The following is a 21,303-nucleotide window of genomic DNA, read 5'->3' on the forward strand; positions in this document are numbered from 1 at the left end:
CCTCCCTCCCTCCCTCCCTTCCTCCCTCCCTTCCTCCCTCCCTCCCTTCCTCCCTTCTTCCCTTCCTTCCCCTCATCCGTCATCCTCCTCATTCTCCTTCTTTTAACATATACTTCTTTGTTTATTATGTGTGTGTGTGTCCATGTGCCATGTGTGCACATGACAGTCAGAGGACACGCAACTTGTAGCTGTCAGTCCTCTCTTTACACCATGTAGGTCCCGGGGTTTCTTGGGTTGTCAGGTCTGGTGGCAGCACTTTTTGCTCATGGACCCATCTCATCAGCCCATATGGAAGGTCTTTTAAAACACCATCTGCTAACCACCTACTCACAATCTAGTTTTGGAAGTAGTCCCTGGTAATTTGCATTTCTGAAATCTCCCTAGGTGATGAAGGGGCTGAAAAGTCATAGCATTGTTTTCCCCTCGTACATGGAAGTACAGAGTAGAACGGCAGAGTCTGTAACAAAATTCTACTATGAGCCCTGAGCCAAGCCTTCCCCTTGGAGGAGGGGAGGATAAAAGTGAGGGTGGAACAGGTATGTATGGCTCATGTATTGTCTGCTAGGGAGCAGAATCCACTTTTTGACATTCTATACATTCTGATATTCTGACCGACTCCCCTGTGTAGGATGCTGTTTCCTATTTGTAGGACCGGAAGGGTTAAAGGTTGATTTGTGAGCCCCAAATTCAGTAAACCATTTCTCCTCCCTTAAAGCTCAGTGTAGACATGAGCATGTGGGCCTGACACGTCATTTAAGGGACTGTTCTTGAGATAGATAGACCTTGGAACACAGGGCCCTAAGCCCTAAATGCAATCGATATCTCATTCCTCCCCTCGGGGCTCAGACAGTCTTGTAGAAGAGGCAGCTAATCCTAACCCTAACCCTGAGTCTAAGAGCCAGACAGGATGGAGGACACCAGGGCATCAAGGTGCTCTAATTCAACAGGGTCAACACACATGAACTCAGAATCTGAGGCAGCGTGCACAGGGCCTGGATGGTCTGCACCAGATGCGCTCTTAGGGCTGAAAGGAGAAGTAGATTCAAGCTCCTATTCTTTTTTTATTAGATATTTTCTTTATTTACACTTCAAATGCTATCCCTTTTCCTAGTTTCCCCTCCAAAAACCCCCTTTTTCCCTCCCCCTGCTCCCCAACCCACCCACTCCTGCTTCACGGCCCTGGCATTCCAAGGGACCAAGGGCCTCTCCTCCCATTGATGACTGACTAGGCCATCCTCTGCTACATATGAAGCTAGAGCCATGAATCCCACCATGTGTTTTCTTTGGTTGGTGGTTTAGTCTCTGGGAGCTCTGGGGATACTGGTTAGTTCATATTGTTGTAACTATTATAGGGTCGCAGACCCCTTTAGCTCCTTGGGTCCTTTCTCTAGCTCCTTCATTGGGGACCCTGTACTCCGTCTAATGGATGGCCATGTCAGGCTCCTATTAATCCTGTAGCTATCTCCAATAGTTAACAAAATAGATTCCCAAAGAAAACTTAGTTTTCTCCAAGGGAATCTCACTGGGGAAACAAATTACTCTTAATTACAGGCCAGATGCCCTGCAACAGATAGCCAACAGAAAACAAAATGGACTCAGTGGCGCCTTTGGAGGTCCCCTGTCCCATAATGCACTGTTAGGAATTTTTTTTTTTAAATCTTATTTTTTTTTATTTGTGTGTGTGTGTGTGTGTGTGTGTGTGTGTGTGTGTGTGTGTTTTCTCTTGTTTTACACTACAGGTCCTTTGCAGATCTATTATAGCTTCTAGGTTAGTGGTCTTTTATGGTATTCTTTAATGTGAATGAGTGGATCTCTTTTTGTTTCTTGTGCCCATTGGGGGCTTTTCTCCCCTTCTGTTTGTTTATTTTGTCCTATTCTGATGTCTTAGTTTTTGTTCTCTCTTATTTTACTTTATTGTTATTCCTTAGAACAGTGGTTCTCAACCTTTCTAATGCTGACACCCCTTACTACAGTTCTTCATGTTGTGGTGACCCCCAACCATAACATTTTTGTTGCTACTTCCTAACTGTAATTTTGCTACTGCTAGGAATCATAAACATCTGATATGCAGGATAGTCTCAGGCAACCCCTGTGAAAGGGTCATTCAACCTCCCCTGGGGTCTCGACCCACAGGTTGAGAACCACTGCCTTCGAAGCTTGATTTCTAGTTTTGTAATGAGAGTGTGGAAGGGGATCTAAGTAGGAAGTAGGAAGGGAGGAACTAGAAGGAAGAGGGAGGGGAAACCATAATCAAGATATGTCATGTAGAAGAAAAAATATATTTTCAATAAAAGGAAAAGAAAGGGAATTTAGGCAATAAACACATTATGAAGGAAAGAAAAAAGGAAGGAAGGGAGGGAGGGGAAGGAAGGAAGAAAGGAAGGAAGAAAGAAAGAAAGAAAGAAAGAAAGAAAGAAAGAAAGAAAGAAAGAAAGAAGGAAGTTGTCCTTGTCACTAGAATCCCTTGACTGGATCACTGACCTTTGGACTTCTGCAGCTTGTGTAATGGCTCTCTGCCTATCCTTAGTCATCTTGCATGACTGATTGAGAGCAGGGACTGAGGCTCACATACACCTGAGAGGAACCACAAATGTCGTCTCTGTTGCCCTGAGAAGTGGGACAGGTTGTGCTCCTCGCCTGGTCCGAGCAGTCCGTAGGACGCAGGAGTGAATCCTTATCTGTCTTCATCTCAGGGCGAACAATCAGAACAGCCGTGCTCCCGGCCTCCACTCTCAGCACACCCAGGGAGGAGTATGCAGAGGTGGAGTTTGTGGTTGCTGGGCTCTGCCTCCTCCTTGAAGGCCACCAGGCAGGTGTCTTTGCCTCCAGCAGATGCCCAGAAGAAACACTTGATTGGAATGTTGACTTCTGAGATGTATCAGAAGAAGGTGTGGGCTAGTCAGCTGGTGCCCCACACGGCTGCCCACTTGTTCCTGTGGCCACAGGACTGGATTTTAAAAGCCACCACTTTTCAGTCTCTTTTCATCAACCCTAGATAGAAACCTCTCAGGCCATGCTTTTGGCATTGGAACTCGGTAAGAATTGGATAGTAAGAGTTTGTGGTACTTGAGGGTTTTTCTAGCCACAGCTCAGGAAGCTTTGGGGCTCTGGAAATATAAGTGGATATATGCTGGCTAGTGTGAGTGGAAGAGTGTACAGGGCAAGCCACCCTGACTCTGGAGTGGCCTGGCTCCACCACTTCTGCACCTTCATTTTCTTATTTGTTAAATGAAGACTTTGGAGCCGAAGCAATGTAATACTTTCCCTTCAGGATTCAAACTCTAGTTACATTTCATATAGAGACGCCTAAGAAAGTGATGTCAATTCCAGCCACATTGAAACGGGTTGTTTCTTACCCCAAAGGTTGTCAGCCTAGGCTTCTTTTTACTTGACTTGAAAGAAGGCCTGTCTGGAGTGAAGTTTCTGGTTGTTCTTTTGGGAAGGCAGGAGCAAAACAATCCAGAGAATGAATGCCCCTGTCCTAGCACATCTGTACCAGCTGTTGTGGTCTTGTGGCTTGTCCTCGCTTGTGGTCCTTGGACTGTCCTTAATATTTCTTTATTCCTGTACACAGTAGCTTGTTTTATGTTCCTACAGTACACTGATAAGTTTCCTAAGGCAACCTTTTCTACAGTGAGGAACTTTCTGGTTGACGTGTCTGGAATAACCTGGTGCTGATATGGGCTTTAATTTTCCCATTCCATAATTCAGGCAAAACTGTGACATTGTTCTTACAACCTTTGAACTGTGGGTGTTGTGTGATCCTTATGAAACAAGACTGGATTGTTACTAATCGTGTGCTTTTCTGGGACACTAAATGGTTGTGTATCAGTTGTGTGTACTATGAGAATAAAGTCTCAGGACTTTGTAAACTCATTCATTCTGTCTTTAGTGAGGGGAGTTTAGATTATGAGGCCTTGAAAAGCCTTCATGTCTTGTCCTTGTCCTAGCAAACTAACTCTAAAAAGTACAGTGTGCTGTGACTTTGCATATGCTCACCTGAGACCTTCCCTAGTGTCTTCCCAGGCCCAGTCATGCCTTCTGAGATTGTGGAAGCTCTAGGTTCCTGGTTCAGCCTCACCATCAGCTCTAGGTGGGATTTTATTCTGCTGGTCTTTGGTTGTAGAAAGTGGTTTGTAGCCTGGTGGGGTGTTTGTTTGTTTGTTTTTTTAAGCCCTTTAGGCGGTCACAATGTATGGTGACTTTGACTCTTGTGATTTCTGGCTTATTAGTATCTCATCTAGTGTTAGTTTTGAAAGGTGAATCGTGGAACAAACCCCCCAGTGTCAGCAATTACCAAGTATGGCTAGTATTACTTAGTTTTTCTTCTTAATCTTGTTCCATAGAATAAGCCCACATGTAACTTTTAAAAGGGAATTCAGATGCCAGTTCATGTCATCTGTAAGTATTTTGGTATGTCAGTAACAATTTTCTCAGCTGTCTTCAGAGATGTATGTATAGTTCAAATCAAGATGTAGAGTCTATTGATTTCAATTGAATGTCCCATTGATTTTTCAGTACAATTTTCCTTGCATGCCTAGTTGATTTATTTTGAGGAATTTATTCTTTGGCTTTCCCATAGGCTGGCATTTGCTGACTAGCTCTTCCTAGAGACAGTTGACCAGCTCTAAAGCTGATGTGATTGGGTATTTGTCATGACTATATTTTCCAGTATGTGAGAAGGAGTGTGTGTGTGCCTCCATTCATGATTGATGTGTTCCTTCCATACTTGCTACTCAGAATTGGAGGATAATGAATATCCAGATGTCCAGGAAGGAAAGTCTGTTACTTGGCCTAGAGAATTTCAGTTTATGATTGTGGCTTCACAGTGTCTCCTGACACCTGCTTTTTGGAGGACAGTCTTCCAGATTAGGATTGTTTTGACTGACTCTTGGCTTTAGGGTAGCACAAAAGTGATACACAGTCAGGAGAAACTGTCCGTTGGATATTGGGAGTGAACTCTCATGGGACTCCTTGTGGAGACCCTTTTATGCACTGTGTTGAGGTGCTGGGCAGGGTGTGGGGTGGTGGTGTGGTGACTGCAGTTTTAACTTCAAGTATGTGTCTTTTTTTAGGGGACTTACTTGCAGTGTAACCTCAAATAAAATCAGAAACAGATACTTCTGAAGTCTTTTCATCCACTGAGGTTGACCACTGTCAGAGTGCCTCAGATTTGGCCAGTGAGGGCTACAAGGTATGAATGGCTCTAAGGTTACCTTAGTGGTAGGCAAGTGGGCCTGAGGCCGGCAGATGGAGCCCACCTCAGACAGACTGTAGTCCTAAAAGGAGCAATGCATTGCAGAATTATAAAATAGAATTTGGAACCACATTGAGAATTGAGGACTGTTGTTGCCCCTGCTTGGACGTTGTGGCTAGGCCTTTTCTGCTGATAAAGGCTTTTTTTTTTTCTCAATTGTCTGTTTTGAAATATATTATAAATTCATTTGACATTTCTAATTCAAAATTAAAATTATACATTTTTAGTTTTATATTTGTATGTGCTTACTCTTAAAAATAATAACTAGGTATGTTTACATAATTACTTCTTGGGTTGATAATTACATTTTATTTATACATAATACATATAAATGTTTCAAGTAGCTATCAATGTTACTGCTAACAAGCAAGTACCAAAAATAGCTGAAAATACTTTGTCTTTAGGATTTATCTCACTAGGGAGCATAGTCGGATTATTGTATTCCAGGTTATTCAGAATGATTTCTCTGTGTTTATGCTACCAGCTCAACATATAATTTAGTTATTTCATTCTGCTTTTAGTTTTCTGACATTCACTGAGTCATTATGTTCACTGTGTGGTTCCAAAGCCAAACAAGGTATTTTCAGAGAAATTTCATGTGCTCTAACAGACAACCATCTTTATCTGTGGGATCTGCATCCATGGGTATAGCCAACTTTGAATAGAAAATGTATGCACATTTTCTGCTGATGTGTGTGCAGTTGGGCATATGGTGATTAACCTATGCTTTCTTGTGATTCTCTAGGTGTTGTATTTTAACAACTGTTTTCACAGCACGCGCGCGCACGCGCGCGCGCGCGCACACACACACACACACACACACACACAAACAAACTCTTAAGTTAGAGAGAATTTAAACTAGAATCTAGGAAAATGTGTGCATGGATGCATCCGTAGCTCTTTTTTTTTATACGGGACTTGAGCAGCTCTGTCCCCTTTCCCGTAATCAGTGTCAAGGGGGCTAACGGTTGTGAAGCTGTTGAGCTTGCACAGATACACCTCACCAACCCTGGAACCACAGTCCACTTTGAGGGTCATTTTTTTGTGTGGTACATTTCATGAATTTGGACATTTTTTTTTTCTAGAAAAAATATGCTAATTTAAGTATTTATTTCTTAATTATATATTTCCTAAATATATAGTGATAATATACAATGTTCCTAAACATAAATATATATTTCCTAAATCAAAAAAACAAAAACAAAAAACAAAACTAACCCGTCATATGCTTTGCCCAAGCGAGGGTCACAAGACATGCTCTTAATTCTGGCATATTGTAATTGAGTTAATCCTGACATTGAGCCACTGAATATGCTATTTATTCAGTTTATTTTAGAAGGGATAATTAACAGCGATGTCTGTCTAAATACTTTAATCATATGCCAAGATAGCTAGAAACTACAGAATATCCCCGTCTGTTTATTTCTGTTTCTGTAATTTACATGTCATCTGGTTCAGTAGTTTTCTCTGGGATTATTTTAACACCCAAAGGATATTTGGCAACATCTGGAACATTTTTGATTGCCCACACTCAAAGGAGGGTGGAAGTTGCTGTTAAGTACCCTGTAATGCTGGGACAGTCTCTAACACAATACCACTTGTTGCCAAGTGACCATATGCTGAGGCTGAGGAAACCTGTCAAGTTCACCCAGGCATGAGGGCTGTGTTTCTCCAGACCTATCCCTAACCCCCACTTCCTTCCTGTCTTCCTTCCTCTTCACTTTGCTGCTCTTTCAGCAAAACCAGACGTTTACAGCTAGGTCTGTATGAAGACACTAGTCATTTAAAATGGCAAGTCACGGGAACACCAATGGTGTTCTTTGCCCAGGTTCATAAAGAGAAAATCAATTCTCGAATGAGCTGTGCTGGTTTTGGAAAGCTAATTTCGGTTGGTTACAGGCCTCACAGAAATAGGCTAAGTTAAGTGCATACATCAGTTGGGGGTAGGCCCACTGTCTCATACATTGTCAGCATTGGAGGTTCTGTGGCTTTAGGGCTGATTTTTGAGGTATTCTCCACTGGAATTCATTCAGTGTCACATAGTGAGTTAATCACGTAATATGATATTTCTTAGATCCTGTCCCCACTCTAAAGTGACTCTACTCAATTTCATTTAAAAATGGAGTCAGTAGTTTAATCATGTATATAAGCATGGATGGAAGGCCTGCTGGAAAGATTGGCAATTCAGTTTAGTTGCCCAGCTCATGTCTGGGCATGGTAGACATGAATAGAGTGCACGTGTCAGGGCTAGTCTGTGTGGTCATCCCTTGGGAGCTGGAGGGCTTCACTGTGATGTTGAGTACTGAAGAGGAGTGTTTGGTGAGTGTAATGTGATTCCAGAAGCTTGGTCCTCTCATCCTGTACTATGATGCAGATAACCGAATGGGGGACGGGAACAAAGCAAGCAAATCTCATCTGGCCAGCATTTCTCTTTGACAACAGTAAGTGCAGTACAGCTTGTGTATGCAGAAGGGTCTATATGAATAGAGGACCTGACATTCAGGAGTAGCTCACAGGCATGCTTGTCCTTTCTTCAGGTGCTGATCTTATAGTTAGTATCAGGAAACCTTCCCCAGTAGCAACAGCAGCACTCCTGTAGTTGGTTCTGTGTGCCTGCCTGGGAGTCCTGTGCTACTGGTCTCCAGGGAGTCTTTAAGAAATGGCTTTCATCCTCAAAATCTGTCATTTTGAATGCATGTCCCAAGACAAGAAAAACAAAACAAAACTCATTCTTAAGCCTTTGCCTCCTAGTATATATTACCAACCTTTTTTTTAAATCTCTTCATCTTCTGGCTCATCCCACAAGAAAGAAAGATCTTTCTCGACTGTTCTGTCTGGTCAAATTCAGAATCTTGGAAAGGATCTTCTACTCTCTTTAATCCCTCTGTGGGACTTTTGATGGATCTTTAAATATGACAAGGTTTGAGGATATTGCTACAATAGGGGATATTTTTATAGTGCCGAGTGGCAGAGCTAATGTCACACACAGTCCTGGCCAAGGGTGGGCCCACCAGCCCATTGTGATGGTGGTACAGGGACTACAGTTGTATACACCATTGTGATAGTGGTACAGGGACAAAGATGGTCCCCTGGACTTTCTAAGGAGAATGAGAAAAATGGAAGGCTTCTTCAGTTCTTTTTGATGGACCATGTGAGGGAAGCCAGGCAGCCATGCTTTCTTTGTTCAGCTTCTGGGGAAGCCTTTAGGAGAGGATGTCCTAGCATGGAAGCTAGAAGTCCTTGGATTTGTAAGACTGCAAGACAGACTGCTTCATTGTGATCAACTGCAAACAGATGAGACAAAGTGTCCACATGTCAGCCTCCTGTAGATGAGACAAAGTGTCCACATGTCAGCCTCCTATCTGCCTTTGTTTTTCTGTAGAAACAGCATGCTCTTTCAATAAGAAGAAACCACTTGTGAATCTGCTACTCAGAAATTTGGTGGTTTGGTGTGAATTCTGCTTATTAATTTGTCATTAATGCCGGTGGAACTTGCAGGTTTAAGAGTGTAACCATCTGAGCCGGCTACAGGGACAGCTGTTTTAATCTGATTTAGTCTATTTCCTAGAACACAATTATAACAAACTCATTTACTGGCGCTCTGTCTTTTTCAGAGCCAGTGTTAGTCATTTGGCCTCCAGGAGAACAGTGAGCACAGATGTCCTTAGGGCTCCAAAGGGAGTTTATTCCCTTCCACCTACTGTTGATATTTTGCTGAAAAACATTTTATTTGAAAGAATAACATGTTAATATAAGCTACACTTTGAACTTGCTGTTCCTGGCACCAGAGAGCAAGTTCATTATTTATTACATGCAGCTCTCTGATTTTTTTTTAAATAAAGACTTTTGTACACCAAAGGATTTTTTTTTTTATAAATGAATAAGATCACCGAAATGTATACTTCTTATTTTTTTTTTAAAGACAGGGTTTGATTGTGTAGTCCTGGTTGTCCTGAATTTGATACATAGGTCCAGGCTGGTTTTGAATTCAAAAATCTGCCTTTTGAGTACCAAGATTAATGGGATACACCACCATGCCCTGCTCCTTTTTCAAATGACATTTTTTTAATGCTATGCTAAGTATACTTCAAGTCAATAAAATGTAACTTCAAATTTTGAAGACTAATTTAGGAGACAAAATAAAAGTCTTATTTTGAGGATCCCAAGAGATTTGTCCATTTTAGATTTAAAAAATGTTTTCATGTATTGCCTAGCTAGTAAACCTGGAGTGCGCCCATTGGTATTACAATAATTAAGTGCTTGTGGATTACTGAATCTGGATGAGAATAAGATAGTAACATACTGTGTTGTTGCTCAGTTGAGGAGTGAAGCTTAGTTACACTTTCCTGGACAAATATGTTAGAGGAAAACAATAGCAGTTAACCTGCCTGGGGAAGTCTCCTGTTTAGAATCCGGGACACTTTTATGGTGGGTAGTGTCCCAGCATACCTGCCCTGTCACCTGTTAACAGCCGTTCAGCTACTTCTGTTCCAATCTATCTCAGCCTGTGACTTTCCCTGGCCTGTCTGCTCTGCTGTTACCCCAGCCTGGGCCCCATAACATTCTCTTGCCTGAAGTATTAGTACTCTTTTCTTTTTTTTTTTTTTTTTTTTTTTTTTTAAACGTTTTTGTTTTGAAAAAAGTTGAGATGTAAAAAACATTGCTGGAATACTTGAGAGCATTCTTAACTACTCCCTTCCTGCTTTGTCAAATATCAGCACTTCCCCTAGCCAAGCTCTTCTGGAGGGGGTGCAGGTCATGGCCATTGTACCTCATCTCTGTCAGTCTGACAGGTGACAGGTGAAAGTTTGTTCAGGCATATAATACATTCTGGTTCCATTCATCACTCCACCCTTTTGTATGCCCTGCGCACCAAGCCCCCATTTTCTCACCAAGTCTTACTGATATCTCCGTTTTGGGGGCTTAGTTTTTTGTTTTGTTTTGTTGTTTTTGAAACAGGGTCCCATTATGCAGCCCTGGCCCTGAACTTGCTAAATAAACCAAGTTGGCCTTGGATTCAGAGTTCTGCACACCGCTGTTACCCAAGTGCTCAGATTAAAGGCTATACCATGAACCAGACTTTTTTTTCCCCTTTGTTTTGTGACTCACTGAAGCATAAGCAACAAGGACAGCCCCCATCTGTGCCATCCCAAATCATAAATTGCCACACGCTCTCCTTGGGAAGTGGGTGGGGCTCCCATGAGTCCCTTTGTTATCTGTGGTTGAACGTTGGTAGGTCCAGTCTTGTGCAGGCCTGTATTCTTGTGGATATAAGAGCCATGCCATGTCCAGAAAACCTCAAGGTCCTCCTTCCCACCATCTGAGTCTTAAATTCTTTTCCCTCCTTCTCCTATGATAGTCTCCAATCCTTGGAAAGGGGGTCATATGGGTTTTCTGTATATGGGTGTTCTGTTGATGGCTGGGCAGAGAGTCTTGGTGACGCTTGTGTCGGTGTCTCTGTTGTGAGGCCAGCCTTCTCTCGGTTGGACAGCCGTGTGTTTTTGTTTTCATCTGCCATTGTTTTCTTGGTGTGCTCACTATATTACCAACTTGCAACCAACCTCAGATAGATGAAAAATATTAGGATCAAAAAACTGAGTCTACTGAACACATGTCCTCTGTTTTCCATAAATAGTATCATTAGTTATCTAGTACCATTAAACAAATGATTTAAGTATATGTATGGAGAATGTGTGTATGTTACATATAAATATGGCACAATATTTTATGCTCATCATGTAAAATTTCAATATCTGATAGTTTTGATAGCCAAGAGATCCTAAAAACAGCTTTCCAGGAACACTAAGGAGCAGCTACAATACCATGATGAACTATAAGAAAGCAAGATAATAGAGGCCTGAAGGCCACTGAATCAATTTAGCATAGGAAAGGGAACTGATGGTTCTCTTCAGCTCATCTAGCAGGCTAGCATTCATTGCTGGAAGCCATTAGTCTCTACCTGGACTCATCCTTGCCCACTTCTATATTCTAAGCTGTAGAAGCAAGTTAAGGATACCTGGGAGAAATGTAACTAGAAACTTTAAACGGCATTTTAAAAAAGAGAAGCTAAAATCCAAGTCAAACACATTGTACCAAGACTGTAAGAATCCCTGACATTCCTATGCAGAGTTTGGCAATGGCCCAAGAGAGTGTCATTTGGGAACACTGTTGGCAAGATGTCATTCGATGTGTCTCTGCACCAGTGTTTGATGGAGCTCCTTTTTTTGTTTCCTCCTCTGATACACTCTGGCAGGAGGAGTTAGTGTGGTGGCCATCTGTGTAATCTGTCCCCTTTCGTCCCCAGGTTTACACCAGGGCCGTGAACACAGTTAAAGGTAACACACTCTGAAGGCAGCAGGCACCAGATTCTGACTTAGCCACCGGTTTCAGTTAGCCCTGTGCAATTATTAAGTTCTGTCCTGTGAATGGGTGGAGTGAGGTGTCATGTGGCTGTTAGGAGTGAATGTGGTAATGTATGTCCATGACATCCTGGGCATGTTTCTCCTATTTAGCCTGTGAGCCCTGAGGCACATAGTTCCCAAGATTTAACTTGATTGGCAAACGGCCAGGAGAACATCTGCTTTGTCTTCAGCAGAGATGTTCTAAGAAACCCAGCCCACATCTGAAACTGGCTGTTGTGATCTGATCGTAAAAAGAGAAAAAGCTATTATGATATGTTCTGCCGGGGTGTTGGGGAAGGGGGTTGCCTCAGCAGGCCCACGCCAAGGCATCCCTTCCCCCTGAGACCAGCCACACGACGGTATAGTATAGAACAGAGTATTTGTAGGGCATAGGGAGAGGAGTTAAGGGGGTAGCAGAGGCAGAGAAAGGCAGAGAGGAGAGAGGAGACAAGTAGAGGCTGGAAGGGAATGGGAAGACAAGGGAAGCAAGGGGGGAAGAGGCAAGAGAGAGGCAAGAGAGCAAGAGAGAGAGGAGGGGGCAAGCAGCCCCTTTTATAGGGCCAGGTCTACCTGGCTGTTGCCAGGTAACTGTGGGGAGGAGCATACCTGGCTGTTGCCAGGTATCTGTGGGGGTGGCATCCAGACAGAATACCAATACTGGTTAGTACCAAACACTGTTATGCTATGTTGGTTTTTTTTTTTTTTTTGCCTGCATGTATGCATCATACAATAACTTACAAATTATGCACAGTAAGAGATTAATAGCAGTAGCTAATAAGATAGAACCTTTGTAACCTCATTCTATAATAAAATTGATCTCTCTTGAGTCAAGACAGTATTTTACACTGTAGTTAATTGGAAGTGACTGAAACTACAGGAAGTGAATTCTTGGATAATGGGCACTAGTGCACTTAGAGTTATGTATGAGAGACCCTGAGAGACCCCAGATCCACAAACCAGGACATATATGTATGTGATGAGCATACAGAAGGTTGAAACTCAGCTCAGGTCTGAGAGGAAGTTCTGTCTGCCTTTGATCTGTGCTACTTGAAGTGGTAGAGCGGTTTAGAATAGAACCTTTGAGTGTTAGAATCTTCTAAAGGAAGCCAGTTAAGTTATTGGAGAGGACATGGGGACACAAGCTCCAAGCTCTTCCATTTTGTTTTTAGTTTTCTGATTCCATGGGGTGAACAGCCTCATTTCACTTCTGTTCTCATTGTGGTGTTCTGTCCTGTCCTGGCTAGTTTTATGTCAACTTGACACAAACTAGAATTGTGAAAAGAGGAAACCTCAATTGAGAAAATGCCTCCATAAGATCCTGCTGTAGAGCATTTTCTTAATTAGTGATTGATGGGGAAAGGCCCAACCCACTGTGGGTGGTGCCATCCCTAGGCTGGTGGTCCTGGTTTCTATAGGAAAGTAGGCTGAGCAAGCCAGTGAGCAGTTCTCTGGCATGGCCTCTGCAGCAGCTCTTGGCTCTAGGTTTGGGCCTTGGTCGATTTCCTGTCTGACTTCCATCAGTGAATACAGTGTAGCCGTGTAAGCTCAATAAACCCTTTCCTCTTCAACTAGCTTTTGGTCATGGTGTTTCAGCATAGCAATTGTAGCCCTAACTATGGCAAGTTATATATCATGCAAAAGCAACTGACCAAGGCCTGAGCTCTGAAGATGAACCAGAATAAACCTTTGCTTCTTTGAAGTTTCTTTTCTCAGATATTTTAACACAGTAGCAGAAAGCAGACTTACATACACCATCTGCTGCTGCAGGAGTGTGGTAAATCATCTGGATTTTTGTTGGCTGTGGGTAGGAGTGATCTTCAAAGCAGAGCGTGGAGAAGGAATAAAAATTCAAGGGGAAGAGGGTTGTTTTCGTAGGAGAGCCCTTGAACTTTGGCTGTGAAATGAGTGAGTTCGTTCTTCCGGGGCAGGGTGGCATCCCTGTGGTGTTGTCTGAGGGACATTGGAGAAGAGTGCCTGGAGAGTAGAGCTTTGTAAATGTTCTCTTTTTCTCAGTGTCGGGGGTGGGGAGACAGAATCAGAAAGGAGACAGGGGAACATTTTCTAACAGAGTTCAGCCTGGTGAATTATTGATCCTCTGTTTTCTGACACTGGTGCAGCGGTTTGATCTCAGAGTAGAGTCGACTAAGCATTGGATGCTGTGCTGGCCAGTGTTTTGTCAACTTGACATAAACTAGGGTCATTTGGGAAGAAAGGATATTAATTGAGAATATGGCTCTGTTGGATTAACTGGTAATTAAGTCTATAGGGCATTCCTAGTTGATGATTTATGTGGGAGGGCCCTGCCCATTGTGGGCAGGTGGTCCTGGATGGTGTAAGAAAGGCTGAGTAAGCCATGAGGAGCAAGCCCGTAAGCAGTACCCTTCTATGGCCTCTGCATCAGTTCCTGCCTCCATGTTCTTGCCCTGACATCCCTCAGTGGTGGAGTGTAACCTGAGAATTGTAAGCTGAGATAAACCCTTTCCTCCCCAAGTTTCTTTTGGTCGTGGTGCTGTGTTGCAGCAGTAGGAACCCTGTCTGCATGGCATTTACTGGGTTCACTCTATGCTGTTTAATGTTTACAAGGAAGAAAGACAATCCTTTCTCTTTATTCTCCATATCACATGAGGAAATTTTACTTTCTCACTCGGTTTTAAACTTAGATATCGAATGAAGCATCTCACTCAGTATGTGTCCTGGTATCAGCTGTCTTCCTGCGTTTGTGCACGTGAAGGTTGATCGCATCCAGTCTCTGTTATTTGTTCCATAATGCTTGTTGCATGGAAGAGTAGTGTTAGCATGAAGACACTTGGGAAATCTCACTTTCACTTGGCAAGTTAGGAAAGTTTTTCTCTGTGAAATTCTAGGAAATGCCATGGTTCCTTTTGTTTTAGATGTCAGTCTCTGCAGAGGAAGATTAGATGCACTTTCTTAGATTTTTATTTAAAATAATCATGTTAATATAGAATAAAGTTACTGGGGTTGTCTTCATAGGATGTTTACTGGAAGGCTGACTGATAGTTTGTATAACACAGCAGTTTTAGAAGCAACCTAAAAGTTTATTTATTTATTTATTTATTTATTTTTAAATAGACAAACTTTCTTATAGCAAAGAGAACTGAGAAGCCAGAATTGAGAACACTTCATGTGTTCCTGTAATTCACTTTGACCCCTACTCTCCTGGGCTTATTTCAGAAGGATAGGGCAGTGTCTGTGATGTGCCTTTTCTGCATTGTTCTCACTTGGCAGGCTTGCAGTACGTTTGCCTTAATAAGTAAGACTTCTCGTGCAGTTCTGCCAGCAAGGTGACTGATGTAGTCTCTGAGGAAACCTGCCTTTATACTTAAGTGGTAGCCTCAGCATCATATACTTGCAGCTGCCAACCAGGGGTTAGCTTCCGGTTTGAAACCGTTTGAGTCCTCTGCGTCCCATGCCTCACGCAGGCCAGTCATTCTGTTTATGGTTTGAGGTGTCTCCAGTTGGCTTTTGTTCTTTTCCTCTTCTTTGCTCTAACCACTGGTGAACCCTGGGACCTTTGGTCAGCAGCATGTGTATATTCTAATTCTGTAGGTCTCGGGTAGGATTTGCTTGGGATAAAGATGGAGTAACACCCTTTTCATTGGCTTGATGCAAGTGGGACGTTTCTGCTTCTTGAATGCCTACTTCCAGCACTCTCCTTCCTCCTAGTGTAACCCGCAGATAGTCTGCTTTGCCAGTTCTAAGTTGGATGGCAAAGCGAAGGGGTCATTTAATTCATTATTGGACCCTTTCCCAAATCTCTGCCTCAGGTTTTTCTGGTTTTGATTTTGTTGGGGTTTTCTTTGTTTATTTGTTTTGTTTTGGCTTTGCTCGAACATTTTCTTGTGAGACGAATGTCAAGAATATACTTCATAAGGTTGATGAATAAGATTATGAATTCAGAGAGAGTTCAAAATCTATTCTTGACTATGTTTCTCCAGTACACCCCATTGCTGTGTGGGGTTGAAGTTGATCATTTCAGAATGTGTAAATGCATGGATTTACATGGGATGAGGATTATCTGCGACCTGGTTGGACAAGGATGGGGTTTGGTCTGGTGCCAGGTGGTTTTTGACATGCCTGTTGGTCCTTTGTGCCTGCCGAAAAGGCTCACCACGTTGGTCTCTGTGTTCTGGTCTGATTTCCGTTTCAGAAGTGCTGACACAGCTAATCTGAGTATTTATGCCTATTACCACTTGAAGCTCAGTGGGTGTCTCTTTGGGGATATTCACACAGAAATGGCTTAATTGGATTTCAGCCCAGGCACAGTATCTGAATGGTTCTTTATGAATTGCATTAATTGGGCTACTGCCATAGGAAGTCAACCCTTCCCCCCCTTTCTCTCACCCCCCCCCACACATACAGAGGGAGGGAGGGAGATTAGAATAGAATTTAGAAGTGCTATGATTCAGTCCTTCTCATTGGCTTATTGCTCATTTCTATAACAAATGAAATATTCTAGAATGTGTTAGCTCATCTCTGTAGGGAAGTTGAGGCAAAACAATTACTGTGCATTTGAGACCACTCTGAGCTGTATAGTGAATTCCAGGCTATTTCAGATTAAAGAGGAACACCCTATCTCAAAAGACAGAAAATCAAGACAGGCATACTAGAGAACAATAAATAGGCTAGGTATATTGTGCATACCTTAATCGCAGCATCAGAAGGAAGAGGCAGGTAGATCTGAGTTCGAGACTAGCCTAGTGTACATAATGAGTTCCAGGACAGCAAGAGCCACATAGTGAGACCATGTCTCAAAGGGGGAAGAGAGATGAGGAGAATGAGAACCTGATAGGTAAGAAATATAGTTTGTAAGTGTAACTAACTGTCCTTTGGTTGTGCTTTTGTGTTATTTTCTTAATATTTGTGTTATTTTCTAAATTCTAGGTTCATGTGGCTATTCACAACCTGATTCAAGAGTATAGTCTGTATGGGACTGAATCATTAAAAGGAAAAGATTTAGGGCCTGAAGAGACACTGCCTGCTTCAGGCCATTTGGGTATTAACAGTGCATCTTATGATGTACTTGAGAAGTGACCGTTCTGTGAGTGTGTAGGTCCAGCAGCACGGGAGAGGCTGATGGAGGACTGAGTTTGAGGTCAGGCTAAGCTATATAGTAAGTTCTGGGATAGCCTGGACTAAAGTGAGAAACACAACCAGAACAGGCAGACAACAAACAGTACCCTCCCCCAAAACAAAACAACAGCACTCCCCCCAAAACCATACAAACAAAACCAAAAAACCTGAAAGTGTACTGACTGGTGAACGTGCTGTGGTGGGGTTCTGTCTGGAGCCACGTGGACAGTTCTCTTCATGGTGGCTTTTCCTCTCTGGGTAGTTGTGTGAATGTTAGACTGTGGTCTATGATTTTTATGGGAATAGAAGGTGATCTTCCAGAAGAGCCTCTTAGAATTTGTGCCTCAGCAATGAGGTTTGGTTGGAACTGAAGGCAGAGATGTTTCCAAGAGAGAGAAGACACTGCAGACACGGAGGTCTGGTATGAAAAGAAGAACGTGGGGCGCTTATGCTCCGCCAATATTAGGAATATTTTAAAACAGCTAAATATAAGCACAATGTATTAAATTTTAATTCAGATATAATGTTTAGAAACCTCCATGTTGTGACTGGTGAGATGGCTCAGTGGGTAAGAGCACCCGACTGCTCTTCCAAAGGTCCGGAGTTCAAATCCCAGCAACCACATGGTGGCTCATAGCCTCTTAAAACTTCATTTGTTTTTTAAATTAAAATACATTTGAATTAAAGCTACAGAACTTTTTCTTTTTTAAACTAAAGTTACCTGTTGGCACAAATCCCCATCCAGACTTGCAGGCCACCAGCTTCCTACACTTGTATGCGTGGAGACTGCAGTGTTTGACTTTCTGCACCTGGGATTTTTCACTGAGCCTAAAGTCCTCCAAGTTATCCATGTTGTAGCATGTGGTGATAATCCTCCCTTTGTTGGGCTAAGTAATGTTAAACAGTGTGTGCGTATCTCATGTTTTATTACCCGTTCATCTCTCAGTGGACACTATTTTCTTATTTTTATTAGTCTTAAGATTTTTAAAGGCTTTGTTACTACTTAATAGTGCAAACTTGAAGGCAAGCTTTTGACCCTGAAGCTTGATCCAGACTGTAGCAGCTTATGTAGCAGTGTGATGTAGGAAAAGGGTAGAGGCCCAGCAGCACTTCCTGCCCTGACTTCCTAGCTCTTTTACCTGAAGGCTCAGTGCCTTAATCCCGAGTTAATGAAAACCTGGGTCTTGTCCAGGTTATTTTCACTGGATATTTTCACTCTGGGATGCACAGATGTGCGGCTGGCAGGCTTCACAGGCTCAGTATTTGCCTGGCTAAATTAATACATGCTCTCAAATAACATGCAGGAGCTCTTACTGAAAAGGTTTGTGAGGTTTCTGGTTTGATTAACTGTAGGCTATAGGGAAACTCTGGGGTTTATATAAGACAATAAAATATTCTTTGCGTGGGGAAAAACAGTATTTGACTTTTCATTCCTAGAAAACTACAGAGAGGGCCAAGTACAGTGGTATATCTCTAACCCTTGAACTAGGGTGGCAGAATCAGGGAGGGCCCTGAGTTTGGCGCCAGTCTGGATTGCATAATGAGCTCAAGGCTATTTGTGGAGACTGTCTTTTAAGAATAGTAGGAAAGGACCAGGTGTGGTGGCTCACGCCTTTAATCCCAGCACTCGGGAGGCAGGGGCAGGTGAATTTCTGAGTTCGAGGCCAGCCTGGTCTACAAAGTGAGTTCCAGGACAGCCAGGGCTATACAGAGAAACCCTGTCTCAAAAAAAAAAAAAAAAAAAAAAGAATAGTAGGAAAGGGAAGGAAGTAGTTGTGCTGTGTAGAGATAATATCAGCATATAATTTGGCATAAATGGTGTAGTGTTTCTTAGTAAGGTCATTTGGGGACATAAAATTCTGCTTATCCAAGGTGGTGTGGGTTTTCTGTGCATCTCCCTGAATCACTGTAGTTCTCCAGCCTCTGCAGAGGATTATTGGCCCCTTGGTATGGTTAAAAACAGAAAAACCTGAGTTTGTTAGTGGGTCAGGTGATTTTGTAATTTTTAGCCTTTGATTTCTTGTGCCTTTACCCAGCCAGAAAAATAAAGTATGTACTTACTTCTTTTCTAGAAGGACCTCTAAGCCAAGTGGAAAGAAAGAGCAGAGACTTGGCCCATAGGGGAGTCTTAAGTAAGGATAGGGGTAGGGGTAGGGCAGGGCTGAGGGAAGGGTGGAGTGCTCCCATTTGCTAAAGCACCAAATAACCAGGCAATTCTCTATGTCTAGCCCTCAGTCAGAGCTGAGCTTCTTCCCTCAAGATAATCTCTCCCATCTGAGGGGTCTCTAGGCATGACTACTAACCTACAGAAATGTCAGGGATTGGGGAATGTGTGGGAAACACCAGCCCGAATCCACACGGTGCAGAATGCCCCGCCTCTGCAGGATGAACACCTTAGCACTGTATCACCATCATTTAAATGAAATAGAGTTAAAGTGGCTTTAAGAGACAGACCAGAAACTGTAGTTTATACTTTGTAAACATGGTTTGCACCCTCATTGTAATGAATTAGCTATAAAAAGACTATTATGCACAATGTAGGTAAATTCATATTAAGGAATTAATAGTCATTTTGATGTGGTAATAGAGTCGTATTTGGATCTTTGGGGGTGTGCTGAGTTGTTTATATGATTTGCTTACACTCACCTGGCGAGGGATGTATATGTGCCTATAGTTGTTGAGGCTGGATGACAGTGCATATGGGGATGGCAGTGCATATGTCTACTGTTGCATGTGTTTAAACATGGTTGTGATATGGCAGTGGTGGAGGACACAGATACTTACAATTCATAACAGTAGCAAAATTACACTTAGGAAGTAGCAACAAAGGTGATTTAGTGGTTGGGTCACCACAACACGAGGAGGTGTTTTAAAGGGCATTAGGGAGATTGAGAAGCACTGCTTTCCAAGAAGGAAGTTAGGTCCCCTTGCCTGAGCCCTTGAAGGGATATTGGAACCCAGGCCACATTCTCCTTTACTTTCTATTCCATGTGAGGTGAGCAACGTTGTTATATCATGTATTCCTTCCATGGTGTTCTGTCTTGCCATAGGCTCCAAAACAATGGAGCCAGCCTGCTGTGGACCAAATGCTCTAAAACCCTGAGCCATAATAAATCTTTCAATTATTTTCCTTAGGTATTTTGTCATAGCAATAGAAAGCTGACCTACACACTCCCCAAGGGAATTAATGCTTTGTAAAATTCATGTATGTCCTGGAAGGTTGCTAGATCCAACAGCTTTCTCTAGTATTCTTTAGAAAGCCCAACTGCAGACAAGTTCTCTATCAATTAAAAAATTTTTAAAAATCTAATTTCCTTCTAGAATAGATCTGGAACTTAGAAATATAGAGGTGGTCGGTGGGGCCATGGCCAAGTCACATGTGGTTTCAGCAGGAGAAATAAGAACTTGAGTCCAGATACCAGCACTTCATTTCATCTTACAGTAAACACCTACAGAAAGACATTAATATTCTCATTGTATTTGCTTATGAGTTTTTCCTTACTGTAAATCATACTGTTAAAACCATCCGACTCTTGAGATAAAGAATGCACAAAGAGGGATTCATTTTTAAATCAAAATTTATGAACTTGCCTTGTAACACTTCCTGATAGTCCTGCTTGAATTATCACTTCCTATTTGAGTAAAATAGAATTCGTTTTTTTTCCTGTGCGGCTTTTACCATTTTGGGGACATAATCATCCTAGGGATGAATTAATAGATCTCCTCCAAGTGAACTGTCAAGACAGATGCCCTCTGGGTTTGAAATGATTAAAGATGCCAGTGAACTCTCTGGGGAATCTGTAGAGCACACCAGAGTTCCCTTGAAAATGCCAGAGGAAACCAGAAGTGTTTGCCCAAGTGTGTGCACAGCCAATTCCACAAGCAGGACGGAGTGTGGGTACCTGTATCAGCTACCTGCTTACCTCTTAACTGCCATGCAGCTTTGAGGTGCTAGTCTCAGATTTCCTGGTATGGGCAGGTGAATGCTTTTAGCCTTAGGATTTGGGGATTCGGTTGGTGACACCTGGGCAAATGACAATGCAAAAGACTGTCAGTTGTAGATAAGGCTCTGTGTGGCCCTCTTCCTGTGAACTTGCCTCTGTTGCCTCTGGAAGCTTTCCGTCTGTTGGTGGCAGTGTGTAGTAGTAGAAAAGGGCTGGTGATGCTTGGTGATACTTAGCCCATTAAGATCTCTTTACCTGCTGCTCGTGCAGTACGATTGTGCCTGTGGGGTGTGTGCATGTGTGTGTGTGTGTGTGTGTGTGTGTGTGCGCGTGCACGTGCATGTGTGTTTCTGCCTGTGAGAGCAGATGTCTAAGCCCAGAAGAGGATATGGAATCTCCTAGGAGTTACAGTTACAAGCAGTTGTGAGCCTCCAATGTGGGTGCTGGGAACTAAACTGTGGTCCTCTGCAAGAGCAGTAAACACTTTTAACTGCTGGGCACCAGTGTCTTTTTTCTCTTTTCTTTTCTTTTCTTTTCTTTTCTTTTCTTTTCTTTTCTTTTCTTTTCTTTTCTTTTCTTTTCTTTTCTTCTTCTCTTCTCTTCTCTTCTC

General features: G+C 42.6%; 1 protein-coding gene across 1 annotated transcript in view; it reads left to right on the forward strand.

The window, feature by feature from the left end:
• Nck2 (NCK adaptor protein 2) overlaps positions 1–21,303 on the forward strand; it is a 128,426-nt gene that overhangs the window by 44,542 nt on the left and 62,581 nt on the right. The gene's annotated exons all lie outside the window — the stretch shown is intronic.

The sequence above is a fragment of the Mus pahari genome, chromosome 5 (genome assembly GCF_900095145.1).
Source record: "Mus pahari chromosome 5, PAHARI_EIJ_v1.1, whole genome shotgun sequence".
Lineage (NCBI taxonomy): Eukaryota > Metazoa > Chordata > Mammalia > Rodentia > Muridae > Mus > Mus pahari.